This window comes from Pungitius pungitius, chromosome 3 (genome assembly GCF_949316345.1).
Source record: "Pungitius pungitius chromosome 3, fPunPun2.1, whole genome shotgun sequence".
In the NCBI taxonomy this organism is placed as follows: Eukaryota; Metazoa; Chordata; class Actinopteri; order Perciformes; family Gasterosteidae; genus Pungitius; species Pungitius pungitius.
This window is the reverse complement of record NC_084902.1, coordinates 17,003,532-17,023,077: the sequence shown is the minus strand read 5'-3', so window position 1 is coordinate 17,023,077 and position 19,546 is coordinate 17,003,532. Positions and strand designations below refer to the sequence as shown.

At 40.8% G+C, this 19,546-nt stretch overlaps 1 long non-coding RNA gene and 4 other non-coding genes across 5 annotated transcripts; all 5 read left to right on the top strand.

Moving 5' to 3' along the window:
• The first annotated feature begins 1,262 nt into the window (after positions 1 to 1,262).
• LOC134127046 (uncharacterized) lies at positions 1,263 to 7,845 on the top strand. Its single transcript, XR_009955985.1, has 3 exons — positions 1,263 to 1,367; positions 5,783 to 6,110; positions 6,211 to 7,845. It is a non-coding gene; the product is annotated as an uncharacterized LOC134127046 (long non-coding RNA).
• Positions 2,593 to 2,783, top strand: LOC119223518 (U2 spliceosomal RNA). The gene has a single exon (XR_005120932.2). It is a non-coding gene; the product is annotated as a U2 spliceosomal RNA (small nuclear RNA).
• On the top strand, positions 3,693 to 3,856 carry LOC119223621 (U1 spliceosomal RNA). Its single transcript, XR_005120964.1, has one exon. It is a non-coding gene; the product is annotated as a U1 spliceosomal RNA (small nuclear RNA).
• Positions 7,846 to 12,866: 5,021 nt separating the features above from the next.
• Positions 12,867 to 13,057, top strand: LOC119223539 (U2 spliceosomal RNA). Its single transcript, XR_005120937.2, has one exon. It is a non-coding gene; the product is annotated as a U2 spliceosomal RNA (small nuclear RNA).
• Positions 13,058 to 14,013: 956 nt separating this feature from the next.
• Positions 14,014 to 14,177, top strand: LOC119223623 (U1 spliceosomal RNA). Its single transcript, XR_005120965.1, has one exon. It is a non-coding gene; the product is annotated as a U1 spliceosomal RNA (small nuclear RNA).
• The last annotated feature ends 5,369 nt before the right edge of the window (positions 14,178 to 19,546 follow it).

The following is a 19,546-nucleotide window of genomic DNA, read 5'->3' as shown; positions in this document are numbered from 1 at the left end:
TTTCCCGTTGTCTGTCTTTTATTTTGTCTGTTAGTGTTAAACTTTTGATCTGATAAAGAACCAACGGCTGCCAACAACAAAAACCTCACATCAAGAGTTTGCTTTCAAATGTTAACACAATGTACCATATATAGACGTAAAGATCATATTAGGACTATGAAGATCAGTTTGACCTGGCATCTGATCAGTTTTATTAATCCGCTTTCTCATTCTCTTCATTGCATTACTAATGATTTGTCTAACAAACATACACATAATGTTGTAGAATAATTAGTGAAAACCAAAAATTGTACAATCCTGAAATATTTATCCATAATATCTAGGTATTTGGAAAAAAATGTTTCGACATTAAGCCTTTTTTCGTTCAACCCTTACAACTCAGAATGGGTCCATGTACTGCTTATGAACAACACACAACAAATCCACAACGAGCAGCCCACGTTACCGGGAGCCACTGCAAGGTTAACAGCAGCTCGTCTGTAGTTTTCAGAGAAAAGTCAACTTTAACACCTCAACTTTCAGACTGGAGGCGGTCTAATATCCTACTGAGGCTGTGACTGTTTTATAGATAGTTTATACTTCAAATCATGCTTAGAAATGGATAAAAGTCCACTCATGTAGATCAGTTATGAACCAGAAATATCACGCACAGCATCGTTAAATAGATTCAGCTTTGGGCAACATTGGATTTGCACCAAGCTTGCCTTCTCTATTCTCTATTATTCTGAATTAATTGCCAGTGAGGTTGACAAAATTGTCAGTGTTAGTTTTTTTTTTCATGATCATAATCAAGCAATATATATATGTTCCACAACAGGAATTTGTGTTGGTGATGTTGAAAAACTGCAGGAGTTTTGTCATAAAAAATACTATGTATGAATTAAATGCAAACTATTTACAACTATTTATGCGCCTGAATATGTCAAATCTAAAATATGTACATGTATTTGCACGAAGATGTAAAACTATTTACACTTGAAATGTGTCTAAGTTCATTGGCATTTGCGGAATATTGATCATTGGAATTTATATCTATGCTCGCTGTACAGGAACTAAAGATTTGAAAAGCATTTATTTTGTATTGACTCTCCTTGTTTGTCTCGATTTTATTGCTCTTTATGATTGCAGCAGGTGCAACAGGAGAGCTACAATGCTACATATATTTTATCTACCGTGTGAAATAATTTATTTCTCTTGTATGTGAAAGATCGCTATTGGCAAAAATATATGTGTGTTTAGATAGTTAGGCTAAAGCTAGCTGCTAACAGCTAAAGCTCGTTCAGCACACGGTCAAATGCAGCGAACACACCTCTGCTGTCTCCCACTGGAACACCTCGCCCATCAGCATCTACCGAAGACAACTTTCAGTAAGTTCCCTTTGACCAAAGAAATAGACAATTCTTGTAGGAATAATAGCGCTAAGTTACTATTAGTTATTATTAGTACTTAGTTTATACTTAGTTATTATTAAGTTAGCAATTCCAAGGAAGCCAACTTGTTTTCGTCTATTTAAGGGTCTTTCATTGCACCACCTGTTCTTTAATTAAGCTAGCTAACGGTTAGCTAAATAATGCTAGCTGCTAGTTAGCATATCAAACTGATTTTTCTTTGGTTTTAACTCTGCGGAATGAAAACTGAGTCGTGGCAACACTCATTTTCGTCAAGAGGCGCCTTGTCTTTGACGTAACGTTGGTCTAGACTGACTTTAAGCTGAAATAACTGCAGGTTGAAGGTACTTCGCCTCCATAACCACATGGTGATTAGCGGGCTCCACGTTACTGTCACAATAGCACTGCGCTAGTTAATTAAACCTGTTAAACTGCCAAATGCAGTAGTTTCATGGGAAGCTAATGAAGGTAATGTCACTTTACTCAAACTTAATTTGCTAACGTTATGTGTGTGCTGGTGTTGTGGACACCGCTGACTTTGTTTGCCTTATTACAGCGTTGATTTCCCGTCGAGGTAGTGGGACTCGCATCTATTACTCCGCATTTATCCTGCTATTACAGCGGCTTATAACAACTCTGTGTGCAAGTGTAATGTTAACCACGCATCTGAGTGCCGGCCTTCTCTCCCTGGTGGTGTCAGACTTTCTGTTCTACTCTCTGAGTTACGGAGGGTTTTCATCATCGGTGTGAGGCACGAGACGTGACATGTGCTGTTAGCTCTCCTCCCCACTAGAGACAGCTGTGTTGGTGACCAGCAAGGGAGTTTTGAAGCGTTACACCATTTATCTTTCGAACTGACGAGGTTCGTTACGCGCCGTTTAGGAAAGCATACACGGATACTTGTATAAGGATTAATCTATATTTAATTGTGTCTGCTAGTTGGACATGATATTTATCCGTGTTGTAACGTTACTTCTCATTGGACTAAAGCATACCACGTGTCCGGAAGTAAACATGGAGACTCATTTCCAAACACAAGTTTAACCTGAACGTCGCAAACAAAATCGCTCCAGTGGTACATTTTCACTATTATAGACTCTTGTTGTTTTATTTGGGGATGAATTAAGTTGTACATCAGTTCGCTAACCATCCGTGAGAGTGCCAGTGAGGGGAATGACTTGCTCATCTCCGCCGTGATGACGTTATCGCTTCTCGGCCTTTTGGCTAAGATCAAGTGTAGTATCTGTTCTTATCAGTTTAATATCTGATACGTCCCCTACCCGGGGACCATATATTAAATTGATTTTTGGAATAGGGAGATGGAATAGGGGCTTGCTCCGTCCACTCCACGCATCGACCTGGTATTGCAGTACCTCCAGGAACGGTGCCTTACTGTTTGTGTAAAGGTCTGGTTTGTAGTCCACATTTGCCACCTGTAATCTGATTGGTCGTCCACAGTCGGCGCCTGTAATCTGATTGGTCGTCCACAGTCGGCGCCTGTAATCTGATTAGTCGTCCACAGTCGGCTCCTGTGATCTGATTGGAAGTCTATTGTCAGGTTGACCAATCGTAACCCGTAAGTGTCTACAGTCACTGTAGACTTTGCACTACTGTGGACTGACCCTGAAATTGAAAATCCTAGCTAGACAGAAAAGGTGGGGGGAGAGAGGAGACATAGGAGCGCTCATTGTTATTGCTGTTACCACGCTACGTTGCTGTATCTTCAATCAGTTGTCATTTCTTCAGCAGAGCTATATCTAATGCAACACAACTGCAATAAAGTCGAGCTCTAGTTAAATTGTATTTTTTATATTTGCTAAACATGTAGTGTTATTACCACTCCAGACCAATAGATGGCAGTGTGTCGCTAGAGCACTAGTAGTAAACAAAGAAACAGGAAGTGGTTGAAATGAAAGAACCAAATTTGTTACGTTATTTTATTCTTTCCTTTGAATTCCAGACAGGGAACAAATAACTTTTTATTGCAGTTGTGTTTAGCTTTGTCTCATGTGAACCTTCTGATGACTAGTCACTCATTTGTTGGAGATGAATAGATGCAGCTGGCGATTTTAGGTTGGCTTTTGTTGTGAAAATACAGCCATGCATTGTGGGAAATAAGAGCATAACGTGTCAAGTAAAATGTATATAATCTTCATCCCTGGTGACTATGACTTTTCTCTACATGAACCTCCTGTAGGTTTGCAGCTCCTCTGTCTGTTTTCTTGGTGATGTCTTGATGGACAGCACCATCGGTCAGCTTGGTATGTGTGTGAAAGACTTCCCTGACTCTGATGTGTACAACTCATACTTACCTGGCAAGGGAGATACCATGATCAAGAAGGTGGTTCACCCAGGGCGAGGCTTAGCCATTGCACTCCGGTTGAGCTGACCTCTGCGAATTCCCCAAATGTGGGAATCTCGATTGCATAATTTCTGGTAGTGGGGGACTGCGTTCGCGCTCTCCCCTGATAACATGTTGAATGAAAAACGTCATTTATTCTGGGATGAGAGAAGTAGAACCAGTAATCTACTCGTCTCATCTGGGTTTAAACTCCTGAAGGCTTCTATATATTTATCTTGTACCTTCCAGTTTGTAGTGATCAGTTGCCAGTTAAGAGATTCTCCCTCACCTCATGCTTGGTGCAATGTATGCTATTGTCGGGTGGACTGCGATGTGCACTGTGGTTATGTGTTGTTGGACTTCCTTGTTTATTATCAAACACTATTACTCATCCCTCTGTTCCACTGTGTCTCTGCATTTGGGTCCTCCAGCAGCACCTATCGTATCGTGAGCTAATAAAAAACTAGTCTTCTAGTTTGAAGACTTTATCACCATCATGAAACCGTAACGGTGTGAGTGACATGTCGTATCTGTTATAAATTGTTCACGATATGAATAATTGTTGAAGGAAATGAATGCAGACTAAGTTCAGCCCCCTGCAGGTAAAGGGGTTTAAGAGTGGCGTGATATGGTGTGACACACATTTTACTAGCTTATTCTTAGCCACCTTCATCTCTCTCTCTCTATATATATATATATATATATATATATATATATATATATATATACACTCACCGGCCACTTTATTAGGTACACCTGTCCAACTGCTCGTTAACACTTAATTTCTAAGCAGCCAATCACATGGCGGCAACTCAGTGCATTTAGGCATGTAGACATTGTCAACACAATCTCCTGCAGTTCAAACCGAGCATCAGTATGGGGAAGAAAGGTGATTTGAGTGACTTTGAACGTGGCATGATTGTTGGTGCCAGAAGGGCTGGTCTGAGTATTTCAGAAACTGCTAATCTACTGGGATTTTCACGCACAACCATCTCTAGGGTTTACAGAGAATGGTCCGAAAAAAAAAAACATCCAGTGAGCGGCAGTTCTGTGGGCGGAAATGCCTTGTTGATGCCAGAGGTCAGAGGAGAATGGCCAGACTGGTTCGAGCTGATAGAAGGGCAACAGTGACTCAAATAACCACCCGTTACAACCAAGGTGGGCATAAGAGCATCTCTGAACGCACAGTACGTCGAACTTTGAGGCAGATGGGCTACAGCAGCAGAAGACCACACCGGGTGCCACTCCTTTCAGCTAAGAACAGGAAACTGAGGCTACAATTTGCACAAGCTCATCGAAATAGGACAATAGAAGATTGGAAAAACGTTGCCTCGTCTGATGAGTCTCGATTTCTGCTGCGACATTCGGATGGTAGGGTCAGAATTTGGCGTCTACAACATGAAAGCATGGATCCATCCTGCCTTGTATCAACGGTTCAGGCTGGTGGTGGTGGTGTCATGGTGTGGGGAATATTTTCTTGGCACTCTTTGGGCCCCTTGGTACCAATTGAGCATCGTTGCAACGCCACAGCCTACCTGAGTATTGTTGCTGACCATGTCCATCCCTTTATGACCACAATGTACCCAACTTCTGATGGCTACTTTCAGCAGGATAAAGCGCCATGTCATAAAGCTGGAATCATCTCAGACTGGTTTCTTGAACATGACAATGAGTTCGCTGTACTCAAATGGCCTCCACAATCACCAGATCTCAATCCAATAGAGCATCTTTGGGATGTGGGGGAACGGGAGATTCGCATCATGGATGTGCAGCCGACAAATCTGCGGCAACTGTGTGATGCCATCATGTCAATATGGACCAAACTCCCTGAGGAATGCTTCCAGCACCTTGTTGAATCTATGCCACGAAGAATTGAGGCAGTTCTGAAGGCAAAAGGGGGTCCAACCCGTTACTAGCATGGGGTACCTAATAAAGTGGCCGGTGAGTGTATATATATATTGATATATTGAAGGTTTTACCACGATGTGTACCAGCTGTGTACTTGTGTGGAGTTATTAAGACAAATTGGCATTAAAGTTGATCCTCTCCTCAGGTCCCCATTGTGCTGTACGGCCCACTCAAGTTCACCTGATGAGTGCCATTGCTTGGTGGAATACAAACCTGATCTCAGACGCCGTGTTTGCCGCCAAAGGACGGAACTACAGAAGCGCCTCAACACCTGCTGCTTCTATTCGGAGAGACTGTGGACGACAACGTCCGGGGCCCTGCCAATGTCCCTTCTGACGAGCTGCTGGGGTTGGATACCCGTTCAGATGGAGCACGGGTAAGGAGGAGGTTCAGCATGGGCAGCCATGATCCAGATCCAGAGGCGTACCAGAGCGACGAGGAGGCTCACTCCCAGCGTTCACCCTCTGGTCTCTGTGAGTATATGTAAATCTGGTAGAACAAAATGCGATGCATTGATTGCTGAGCAATGTGTTAATTTGAACTTACTGCATTTACATGGCAACTTGTCAACAGCCCAAAACCTGCTTCAGGGCTTCCAAAGACTGGAAAAGTTTTGCTGTGCTATAAATCCCCCCGACAGAGGACAAGCTGACTCTTTCCGCTGAGCAGAGGAACACGGTCCTTGAAGTGAAGTGGAGGAGCATGAGAAGCAGTTCAACCAGCTGTACAGAGCTCACTGGAGCATCTGCCTCCACTGCAGCACAAATAGAGAACATCTGGTTGATGTTGTTGTGATCCAGAGGCTACCGATGGATAAGTGCAAAGTCCAGCTCAACAAGACGTCAGTGCTCAGCTCTACAGGCTCATCTACACGCTGGTTAAACTGTTGTTTGAACAACAGCTGTTTACACTGTGCATATATCCTGTAAAAAAGGTGCAGCTGTATTGCATCGTAAATAAACTGTGACACTTGACAAACAGAGTTGTGAATAAGCAAAGCACTTACTGATCATAGCTATGCCCCGACCCATTTTGCTGGCAACACCGTCAATATGTTCAGACAAACAGCTACACCCATGTTTGGTATTAAATAGTGTAGAAATTGTAATTGGTAGACATTAGGTTGGCAATTCCTACCTTTTTTCCTCATTTATTGTATTTAAATGCAGTAAAGACTAAAAGTCTATTTCTAATTTGCAAATTAAATCAGCCATTCAATATTGTACAGTGTATTGATAAGATAGGCCTTTACTATAATGTTTACAGTCACCACACAGTGTTTCCCCTGGAGGCGAACTGACTGTCGGAGGGGGGCGGGTCAATCAGAGAGTAAGTGCATCATTAAAACACGAAACCAAATCCTTTTCTCTGTTTCTTTAACTGCAATCAAACCGGAAGAACTTCTGCACTTTCTGATATAGCAACATTCAAAAAAGGTAATAAATAAATTCACTGTAGAACAGGGGTATTCAACTAAAATGTAAATAGGTCCAGTTAGAGAACATTTCTAGAAGCAAAGGTCCAGAAGATCATCATGTGACTGCTTAGTGTGATTAAATAGAGGAAAAGAGTTGGATCAACATCTGCATGTAATCAATACACGACTAACAAATCGAATGAATTCAGCATGATTCAAAGACTTTAAATATTTATTGTCACGTAACAAAGAACTAAACATATATGTGTGACTGCAAATATAAATAATGTTTTCTCAATTAACTAAATGAAAGTAGGGGGTCTATTTAAAAAAATACAATTTCTCCATGTTTAAATAAAGTGATTCAATAAGAAGAAATAAAATAACGGGAAGTAAAGCTTGATTTTGAAGCTTTTCTGCTTCACATTTAGACTCGACAGTCTCAGGAAATTATCTATAATAAATCCAAACACATTAAAAAAATGTAACAGTCCACCACTTTTTGGGCAAGAAAGATAATTGAGCTCTAGTTTGTCCTGCCAGGATTTTAACTCTGGGCATGAATGCATCAGGGCCATTCTCCACCTCACATGGAGGAGCTCATTGTGTCTCACTCGTCTTTTTCTCAAATTTTGCAATCTTTCTTTTTCTTCCTACCGTTTTTTTTATTTGTACTTGGCCGCTACCTCTCTCCTATGTCTGCAGTATTGAGACAATATTATCTATGAAGGTAGATTTGTGTCTTTATTATGCAAACCAAAAAAAATGTTTCGAGGGCAAACTTCTTGCATTGCAACCAAAAATAAAGTTTGTAAGTTAAAATATATGAACTGAGAATTCATTATTTGTTAGTTTTGCTTATGAAACTATTGTTCTTGCTCTCAAAACAAAACACTTTTGCTCTGTTTTACGTTGTTTTCATGTTGTTGGTGTCGCAGAGTGTTTTATTAGGAACGACATGGAGGGCTGCTGTGTTGACATGAAGCCCCGCTTTCATGTGGGCTCATGTTGTTTCTCCAAGGAGGACTCATTACTTAACGTTACTACATAAGATGTGTCCCTGATTTCAAGGGCCACAGCTGTGAAATGTGAGTGACAAAGGAGGGACAAAGGCAGGGACAGAGTCAGGTGATGGAGCGATCCTCAGTGCAAACTGAAACAGCCGGGCATGCACTCATGTCAATGAGCCAGTTAAATGTCTCATTAGTCTGGTTTTTACCTTGATGGCAGCAGTGCAATTATGCAACTGTCCTGTAATTGAGCATTTTCTCCTAGAACTATAGCAGGTATGTCCAACCATTCATTGAAAATAATAGTTTATGATTGAAAGTTCAGATTTCCACCCTAATTCTATAACATATAACTGTTGCAATGAGCATTATATTTTACTGTTTGCATATAAAATGACTGGAGAGATTTATTTTGTCCTAGTTTGTATTTCTCTCTAAAATGCACAACCTGATGGGGACGATGCAGAACAGTCTTTGACTGTAGCCTCAGCAATCCAGCAGATGACCAGTTAAGCTCACAGACATCTGCTTTTGGAAGATCCGTGTAGCAGCTAAGCCGAACTTAAAGCCACTGAGGGGCTGCATAGACAGGCTAAAACTATAGACTTTAGACTATTACATTGTGTCTTGTGAATAAACAGCTTCCGGCCTTGCTTCTTGATTTAAAGCGTATTTTATTTCTCACCGTTTCAAGTGCATTCAGCTGTTTCACTTACAAACAAACAAACGTGACAGAGCCCGGAGCGGTCGAAAAACTGTGTGCTCCTCGGTCTAGCAATGCCTCCCCACATGTCAGAAAGTTCCCACCTATACAGAAATGTATACCATGCACCATGAGGACACCTCCTAGCCCAATTTGGTACCTTCCACACATTGACATTTAGAACTGGCTCCTACAATCGGCAAGCATTCAAACTTACTGTGAAATGGTATCATTTGTGTCGGAATCACACTGTATGTTACCCATGTGTCAGTGCTTGTACAGACACCATCACATTCCAAGTAGCCCACATTAAAGATTATGAATATTTTAAACACTCCTGCAAACTGCCATTAAGAATGCTGCAGGAAGTGTGATGAATACGTTAAATATTTGTTGGCAAGAGCATGGTTCTGTGATATGTTTTTAACTTTTTTAACTACTGCCGGTTGAAGGACCTGCATGTAGATGTCCCGTCCAGAAGAAGAGGAATCCAGTGCAGTGCAGCAGGACCTTTGTGACCCAAGCTGTGCATCAGCACTCGGGTTCCTCATCATGTTCTGCCAGCAGGAACTGAGACCAAACACATTCATTATGATTATAGCAATGGCTTCGTTTTTTTACATATTGTAGAGTCGAGACGATATAATGTTAATATGTCTCCATTTAGGTTAGAGTGATATAGCAAATGAATGAATAACTTGCGTTAAATTGCATTTCTTTGTTATTGTGCTATGTGTAAGGTACACACAGTACCTCCTGCAGATCTGGTTCTGGCACAGGTAAGTTACCTGTAGCGTCCCAATCCTCCAAAGGTGACTAGTGTCAACAACAGTACCTCGGTCGGGGAGAACCAAGCCCATAGGATTTATTTAAATTGTGCCATTGATGCGTAGCTAACCTTAGCTAACGTGGGCACGTCCAGGTGCGTGTAACCACTGTTCGCCCCCTGCGGGCTAACGTGTGCTAACGTTACATGCACGTAGAAAGCGTGGCTTCATGTCACACAGCAGCCCTCCATTTGTCCTAAATAAAACACTCTGCGACACTAACAACCCGAAAACAACGTAAAGTGCTGCTGCATTTTAAATGATTTTGGCAAAATCCCCGCCCACCACGTACAAACTCCGAGACCAGAACGTTTTAATTCAAAACCAACGTTTTTTTTAACTAAAGCTTTTCGTTTTGACAGCAACAACAATCGTTTCATAAGCAAAACTAACAAATCATTTATTCTCAGTTTATATATATTTACTTACAAATTTAGTTTGCAATGCAAGAAATTTTTGTTTGCATAATAAAGACACAAATCTACCTTCGTCATAATCCTGCCTATAATGCAAATACTCGAATGGTCCGGATAGTTAAACTCGAATGCAATTGGTCTGTGCTTTAAACCACTACCGTAAAGACGAGTAAAGATGCCCAGGTCAAAAAATGCGCTGTTTAAATCACAATCGTCTTTTGTGATTTAAACAAAGACGAATGCGAATGTGCGAATGGGACGACTTCTGGGTCCGGATCCGGAGGGCGGTCCACCAGTTAGTGACCTTGGTGTAGCAAGAACAAATCAAACATCAAAAATAAATAAAAGTTAAACAAAATCACGACATTGATAGCCGATGACATTATAATAAACAATCGTGTAAAAAAAAGGTAATGAAAACATATCAAAAGCTGAATGAGCTGAGTCTAATTGGTTCAATTATAGAAACAATACCAAAGATGAAGAACGCTCTTCTTGGAATGGCACATTGAAGCAAGATCGCCTTTGATATTAGTTGTGATGCCACAAAATGAAATGCACTTAAGATGCTACTAACAACATCAAGAATTCTGCATTCAACCATCTTGCAATCATGTTTTTAATTGTGATATTTAGACAAAGAACGGTTTAAACAAAACACTTTTATTTAAAAAACAAAAATGTTATCAATTGATTATGTGCCGCTGTTATATATGGTCATGTTAGTCTTAAATAGTGTAACATGTCTCATTAAAAGTATGTTTGTGCAGTGGAATAGAGGTTTTCTGTGCACAGCAAGAATATGCTAATGAAGCTGTCAGAATTAATGGATACAGCAAATATGGTTTAGGAGCCCATGTTGAAAAAATAAAAGTAACTCAAAAGAAATTATATGTTACTTGTTTGATGCCGCCATGTCGAATTGAATTCATTCAGACTCACCATAAACTCCTTCAGCTCAAACTCCAGCAAATCCTCTGGCAGCAAGCAACCGGCCATCAGAAAATGGCCATTAGAAAATGCCCAGAGAGAGAAGCAGCAACACCAAAAAGATACACAAACAATGCCCACAAAGAGAAAAATGTCAAAGTAATATGACCAAAACGAGCAAGAAGCAAACAATGGGATTCAAATTTGGACTGAAAAGAAGATGTATTGTCTCCAGATGCTACTTCAACTAAAAACTCACAAAACTACAAAGAGATTAAAAATGGTTAAACAGAAGTCTGCTTGAATGTGTAGCTTTTGACATTAGGGTCTCAAAAAAGACAAATGTCCCTGTAGCTTTTTGGATAAAGAAGGATACATATTGACGGGGGGCATTTAGAGAGAAAGATGGAATCAAACACAGTCTCGTTTTAGGCAATAATTCTCTTATATTTGTTGTCTGTTCTGAATCTTGTGTGTGCATTCATTTTATTTTTCATAACCACTTCTATGTGAGTAAAATGGTATGTAGGATTTCCTAACAGCAAAACGTTGTATGTCCAATGTCGCACTTGACAAAAAAAGTGTGTTTAGATAGTTGGGCTAAAGCTAGCTGCTAACAGCTAAAGCTCGTTCAGCACACGGTCAAATGCAGCGAACACACCTCTGCTGTCTCCCACTGGAACACCTCGCCCACCAGCATCTACCGAAGACAGCTTTCAGTAAGTTCCCTTTGACTAAAGAAATAGACAATTCTTGTAGGAATAATAGCGCTAAGTTACATTATTAAGTTAGCAATTCCAAGGAAGCCAACTTGTTTTCGTCTATTTAAGGGTCTTTTATTGCACCATCTGTTCTTTAATTAAGCTAGCTAACGGTTAGCTAAATAATGCTAGCTGCTAGTTAGCATATCAAACTGATTTTTCTTTCGTTTTAACTCTGCGGAATGAAAACTGAGTCGTGGCAACACTCATATTCGTCAAGAGGCGCCTTGTCTTTGATGTAACGTTGGTCTAGACTGACTTTAAGCTGAAATAACTGCAGGTTGAAGGTACTTCACCTCCATGATCACATGGTGATTAGCGGGCTAACGGACTGTTAACGATACGCCAGGACTCGGCTCCACGTTACCGTCACAACAACACTGTACTAGTCAATTATACCTGTTAAACTAACAGACCAATGCAGTAGTTTCATGGAAAGATTTACTCAAACCTAATTTGCTAACGTTACGTGTGTGCTGGTGTTGGGGACACCGCTGACATTGTTTGCCTTATTACAGCGTTGATTTCCCGTCGAGGTAGTGGGACTCGCAACTATTACTCCGCATTTATCCTGCTATTACAGCGGCTTATAACAACTCTGTGTGCAAGTGTAATGTTAACCACGCATCTGAGTGCCGGCCTTCTCTCCCTGGTGGTGTCAGACTTTCTGTTCTACTCTCTGAGTTACGGAGGGTTTTCATCATCGGTGGGAGGCACGAGACGTGACATGTGCTGTTAGCTCTCCTCCCCACTAGAGACAGCTGTGTTGGTGACCAGCAAAGGAGTTTTGAAGCGTTACACCATTTATCTTTCGAACTGACGAGGTTCGTTACGCGCCGTTTAGGAAAGCATACACGGATACTTGTATAAGGATAATTTATATTTAATTTTGTCTGCTAGTTGGACATGATATTTATCCGTGTTGTAACGTCACTTCTCATTGGACTAAAGCATACCACGTGTCCGGAAGTAAACATGGAGACTAATTTCTAAACACAAGTTTAACCTGAACGTCGCAAACAAAATCGCACCAGTGGTACATTTTCACTATTATAGACTCTTGTTGTTTTATTTGGTGATGAATTAAGTTGTAGATCAGTTCGCTAACCATCCGTGAGAGTGCCAGTGAGGGGAATGACTTGCTCATCTCCGCCGTGATGACGTTATCGCTTCTCGGCCTTTTGGCTAAGATCAAGTGTAGTATCTGTTCTTATCAGTTTAATATCTGATACGTCCCCTACCCGGGGACCATATATTAAATTGATTTTTGGAATAGGGAGATGGAATAGGGGCTTGCTCCGTCCACTCCACGCATCGACCTGGTATTGCAGTACCTCCAGGAACGGTGCACCCCCCAAAACTGTCTAAAAGAAATCTTCTATAGTAAACGTTCTGTGCTTGTTCTACTTGTTTGTTGCATTGATATCGATAGTCAAAGTTAGAAGTTTGATTGAAGGAACCTGAATTCGTAGTTATTGTAAACATACTTACATACATCAATTCAAATCGTTGGGTAACTGCTCGTGCCTTACTGTTTGGGTAAAGGTCTGATTGGTCGTCCACATTTGCCACCGGTAATCTGATTGGTCGTCCACAGTCGGCTCCTGTGATCTGATTGGAAGTCTATTGTCAGTTTGACCAATCATAACCCGTAAGTGTCTACAGTCACTGTAGACTTTGCACTGAAAATTGAAAATCCTAACCGTTCATTGTTATTGCTGTTACCACGCTACGTTGCTGTATCTTCAATCAGTTGTCATTTCTTCGGCAGAGCTATATCTTTGCAACACAACTGCAATAAAGTCGAGTTCTAGTTAAATTGTATTTTTTATATTTGCTAAACATGTAGTGTTATTACCACTCCAGACCAATAGGTGGCAGTGTGTCGCTAGAGCACTAGTAGTAAACAAAGAAACAGGAAGTGGTTGAAATTAAAGAACCAAATTTGTTACGTTATTTTATTCTTTCCTTTGAATACCAGACAGGGAACAAATAACTTTTTATTGCAGTTGTGTTTAGCTTTGTCTCATTTGAACCTTCTGATGACTAGTCACTCATATGTTGGAGATGAATAGATGCAGCTGGCGATTTTAGGTTGGCTTTTGTTGTGAAAATACAGCATTGCAAATAAGAGCATCTTGTCTGAAGTAAAATGTATATAATCTACATCCCTGGTGACTATAACTTTACATGATCTTCCCGTGGGTTTGCAGCTCCTCTGTCTGTTTTCTTGGTGATGTCTTGATGGACAGCACCATCGGTCAGCTTGGTATGTGTGTGAAAGACTTCCCTGACTCTGATGTATACAACTCATACTTACCTGGCAAGGGAGATACCATGATCAAGAAGGTGGTTCACCCAGGGCGAGGCTTAGCCATTGCACTCCGGTTGAGCTGACCTCTGCGAATTCCCCAAATGTGGGAATCTCGATTGCATAATTTCTGGTAGTGGGGGACTGCGTTCGCGCTCTCCCCTGATAACATGTTGAATGAAAAATGTCACTTATATGTTCTGGGATTAGAGAAGTAGGTTAATGTGCTCATTAGAGTCAAGCCTTCTGAAGGCTGCCCTCAAACATCAAATCTAGTTATATAGACAGTTTGTAGTGATGATTAGTTGGCAGTTAAGTGATCCTCCCTCATGCTGACGTGTCATTTCAATTGTAGTTAATCTTACACACTGTCATGTTGTTGGGTGGTCCGTGATGTGCACTGCACCAGGAAAAGCTCAGGTCTTATACACATTTCAATTCCTGAGCTGATTGAAAAACTTTATTTACATACCGTAATAGGGTTGGGTATCGTTTGAATTTGAACAATTCCGATTCCAATTCCTTGTTTCGATTCCGGTTCTTTTAAGAGGCAGGGTCAAAAAAGTTTAAGCTAACCAAGGCTCTTTCTGAAGGAAATAGTCTGACTTTCTCCATCTATGAACTTTTTATTAACTTTACTATGGAATTCTAACAGGGCTGTTTTCAACTACAATATGATTATTAAACTATGAACTTGAATATTGTATAAACATTATAAATTATGAATATATTTTAACAGGGGTCGACTTTGCTCAAGAGAGCTTTATTTTTGAAATCTCACAAAAAAACATTTACACATGAGTGTATGATACTGCAGGTACTTAAACGTTACCTTGCTCCCACTGATGGGCCCTTGGAGCCAGAGGAAGAGGCAGCGGAGGACAGTCGGCGCAGCGCGTCAAAGACGGGGCACACATAGGGGGTTGCCAACTCTCCCAACCTCAAATCAGGGACACTTTGGACCGCCGAGGCACGCTATCCATGTTCGATCGCTCTGTTATGCTAACATTTTCCGGTGGACGCTTGTTCGTTGGTGTTCAGCGGTTTCTATTTCCGGTCGGCGCCGGCCGACTGAGAATCGAAACTAGGAATCGAATTTTAAACTTGAACGATACCGGGTAAATCGCAAATCTAGTCCCGATTCCAATCGATTCTCGATACCCAACCCCATACCCTGACAATCTGTATTAAACCATGGGCGTAGCGGCGTTTCTTTGGTGTTGTTCATCATTAAGCCGCATTGAGCTGCAGACTAGGGTTTAAAAATTCCGGTAATATTCAAAGTTGGAAACTTTCCACGGAAATATACGGGAATAAATAGGAATTAACTTGAAATTCTGGGGTAATTTGATTGAATTTAACTATTGACCTTGTCATAAGCAGACATGCATGCAAACTTTTCTAATATAACTATTTTGATATTTTGTGAGTAGAACTATGGCGTATTTCTGTCCGACGCAACTGAGAAGGTGCGTGGTTTATCACCCCGAAACATCAACTTTTCGCCATTGTTTTCCTTAATCAACCCGACTGTACTTGTTGTGGAAATTCTACTCAGGTCAGATCAAATGGAGTTGTGTTTTTGTACTAAATAGGATCTGTAGGCGCAGACAGCTTGGTGAATTTCACCGACTTCTACAGGAACGGTGTCTGGAGGACACCAGACTTCACAGACTTCACGTCATACTTCAATGCCGAGGACACTGTCCCGTGGAGAGACACCGTATGCTCAAGCACAACCAAACAGCTCTTTCAAGAGCCACACACGTTATCATTGAGCAAACGTATACATGTACACATACAGCGGGTGAAATAAGTGTTGAACACATCACCATTTTTCTTTCTAAATATATTTCCAAAGGAGCTATTGACATGAAATTATGTTGCTAACAACCCAAGTAATACATACATACATACATTATTAGTATGTGTAATATTGTGAAATGACACGGGAAAAGTATTGAACACGCTTACTGATATTTATTCAATACTTTGTACAAAAGCCTTTGTTGGTAATGACAGCTTCAAGACGCCTCCTGTATGGAGAAACCAGTCGCATGCATTGCTCTGGTGCTCTGGTTTGGCCCATTCTTCCACACAAACAGATCTTGAAGGTTCCGTGGGCCTTTTCTATGAATCTTGATCTTCAGTTTTTTCCATAGATTTTCAATGGGATTTAAGTCAGGTGATTGGCTGGGCAATAATTCAAGCAGCTTTATTTTCTTTCTTTGGAACCAGTTAAGAGTTTCCTTGGCTGTGTGTTTCAGATCATTGTCTTGCTGAAATGTCCACCCTCGTTTCATCTTCATCATCCTGGTAGATGGAGCAGATTTCTGTCAAGAATGTCTCTGTAAATTTGCCCACTCACCCTTCCTTCAATTATGTGAAGTTTGCCAGTACCATTTGCTGAAAAGCAGCCCCACACCATGATTTTCCCACCTCCAAACTTCACTGGTATGGTGTTTTAGGATTATTATTATTCTCATTATGGCATCCAAACAGTTCAATTTTGCTCTCATCTGACCACACTACATTCTCCCAGTATTTCACTGGCTTTTCCAAATGTTGTGCAGCAAACTTTAAACGAGCTTCAACATGCTTTTTTTCAGCAATTGAGTCTTGCGTGGAGTGCATTACTTACTGTTTTCTTTGAGACAACAGTACCTGCTAATTGCAGGTCTTGAAGCTCTCCACAAGTGGTCCTTGGCTCTTGGACAACTTTTCTGATTATTCTTATCACTGCTCTGTCAGAAATCTTGCGAGGAGCACTTAGTCGAATCAAATTTATGGTGAAATAATTGTCTTCCCACTTCCGTATTATGGCCCCAACAGTGCTCACTAGAACATTCAGAAGCTTAGAAATGCACCTATAACCAATGCCATCATTGTGTTTTGCAACAATTAGGTTGTGAAGGTCTTGAGACGGCTCTTTGCTTTTACCCATCATGGGATGTGTCTTGTGTGACATCTTGGCAATGACACCTTTTTGTAGGCCATCAGTTGGGACTGAACCAGCTGATATTAATTTGCACCGACAAGGGTCTGGATTGCTTTTTAATTACTGATAGTTTTCAGCTGTTGTCTTGGCTTTCCTTACCTTTTTGCATGTGTTCAATACTTTCTCCCTGTGTCATCTCACATTATTACACATAACTTTATTTCTGAACTTCTTTGTTTTAGTTTCTTTGTATGTATGTATTACTTGGGTTGTTACCAACATTTGGTGAAAATGTCATGTCAATAGCTCCTTTGGAAATATATTTACTGAAAAATGGTGACGTGTTCAATACTTATTTCACCCGCTTTGTGTGTGTGTGTGTTTCCTGGGTTCCTGTGGGGGGGGGGATCAAAAAATGAACAAAAACACTGATCATTAAATGTTGATAACAAAAACTCTCAATCTATTTAGCACATCTTTCATTAAAACAGTCCCACTGCAACAGCCTAACTTGCAAAAATAAATACCAAGCTATCCCAAATACCTTGCCAACAAAAACGCCATGACGGTGGAGGCGTCACACTGCTGACTGCTCTCCAAACAGAAGATGTCATTGCACTGAACATTGTAGGCATTCGCCTTGGACTATCATTCCAAAAAAAGTAATGTATGCAATTGATAGACAATCCATTTTGCAAATGCAAAATGCCCACTACTTTGGTTTATTAAGAGCAATGCAGCTTTATTTTCTTTCAAAGAAAGATGCATTCATCCAATTACTCATTTACCGTTTTTTTTGCATTCTAGGGCGCACTTAAAAGGCATACATTTTCTCAAAAAACGACAGTGCGCCTTATATATGGATTAATTCTGGTTTGGCTTACTAAGCGATTGTGTGTGGTACAAGGCGCCCACGGCGCCAAGTCAAAATGTTTTAGTACGACTACAAAACTGCTTTTTTACGTGTTCGAACTGAACAAGGTTGGTAGTTATTGTGAATACGCTCATTAACGTTTGAATAATGTTGAGTTATTGTGAACGCGTTAAATAAAGTTTGACTTACTATCTGACTATTTTTTTTTCTTTGCTTAATGCGCCTTAAAGTCCGGTGCGCTTTATATATGAAAAAGATTGAAAATAGACCATTCATTGAAAGTGCGCCTTATCTAATACAGTATATGGCACTGTTAAGAAGACTGATATATTATCATGTGCAGAAACAGGTGGCATGGATCCCAAATGGTCAGAAACGGTTCTTTGGTTTTGTCACTTGGTGTTCCCCTCTTGTGCAAACAACTTGATTTTCACCTGCTGTATCTTTGAATTCAGCTTGGAATTACAACAATGTTTGCACATGCATGGAATTTGTCTCCGGTTACACATTGCTCTCAGATATACAAATAGCAACAGAAATATGAAGACAAAAAAATAGAACACAAAAAATAAGCACAAACATTTTCTGATATGTACAATATAAATATGAAGCTGCTAGTAGTCCAATATAAATATGTGTTCCAGATATGAGGTTAATTGTTCATGAGAGTGACGGCCTGTGGAAAGAAGCTGTTCCTGTGTCTGGTGCTTTGGGTGTACAGTGCTCTGTAGCGCCTACCAGAGGGGAGGAGTTAGATCAGCTTGTGTCCGGGGTGTGAAGGGTCTGCAGGGATCTAGCCAGCCCGATTCTTAGTTCTTCTCAATTACTAAAACACTAAACCCTATTCTCTGAACCAAATGCTCAGTTGCCTGAACCCACTGATTGAATCAATCACTCTTTTGGCAAAACCATCAGCACTTTTCACCTGTTTAGACACAACTTGCCAACACATTTTCATTGTGATGCACCTGTGCTGCATAATGGTGAGCACAGGTGACAAAAGTCAAACACAATGAAAGCACCGGTGTCACCACTTGAACACAACAACTCAAAATTGATCACACTTGTGGCTAATGATGTGAGTGAACAGTAAACCAGTTCAGAGAGCACTAGTTTGTGAGTCCCTACAATGGATAGAAATCTGAAAGGAAGACTTTGTGTAAGAGGAGGTCGAGGTGGTCAGCGAAGACAAAGAAGAGTAATATCTGATGAAATCAGAGCTACTGTGATTGACCATGTTATGAGCACGAGGGAGGCTGGACAATGGGTACAACCAAACATCAGTAGATTCACTGTGTCCACCATAATCCGAAGATTTATTTAGAGCTAGAGGTAGTAAGGGTAATTACCTTTTTGCGACAATACAGTACAGTTAGGGTTGGACGGTGTATCGGTACTAGAAAGGTACCGCGGTACCCTTACGTTTAAAACGGTACGGTTCTGACTATTTTTTAAAACCGAAAACTTGGCAAAATGCAACATTTGCAGCAAAATTGTTTCATGCATAAGAGGGTGCACGTCAAATATAACTAAGCACCCCCGAGGTCGTGGAGTGGAAGTAAATGTGTGCCCCGTGTTTGAGGCGCTGCGCCGCCCGTCCTCCGCTGCCTCTTCCTCTGGCTCCAAGGGCCCATCAGTGGGAGCAAGGTAACGTTTAAGTACCTGCAGTATCATACACTCATGTGTAAATGTGTTGGTGAGGTTTCAAAAATAAAGCTCTCT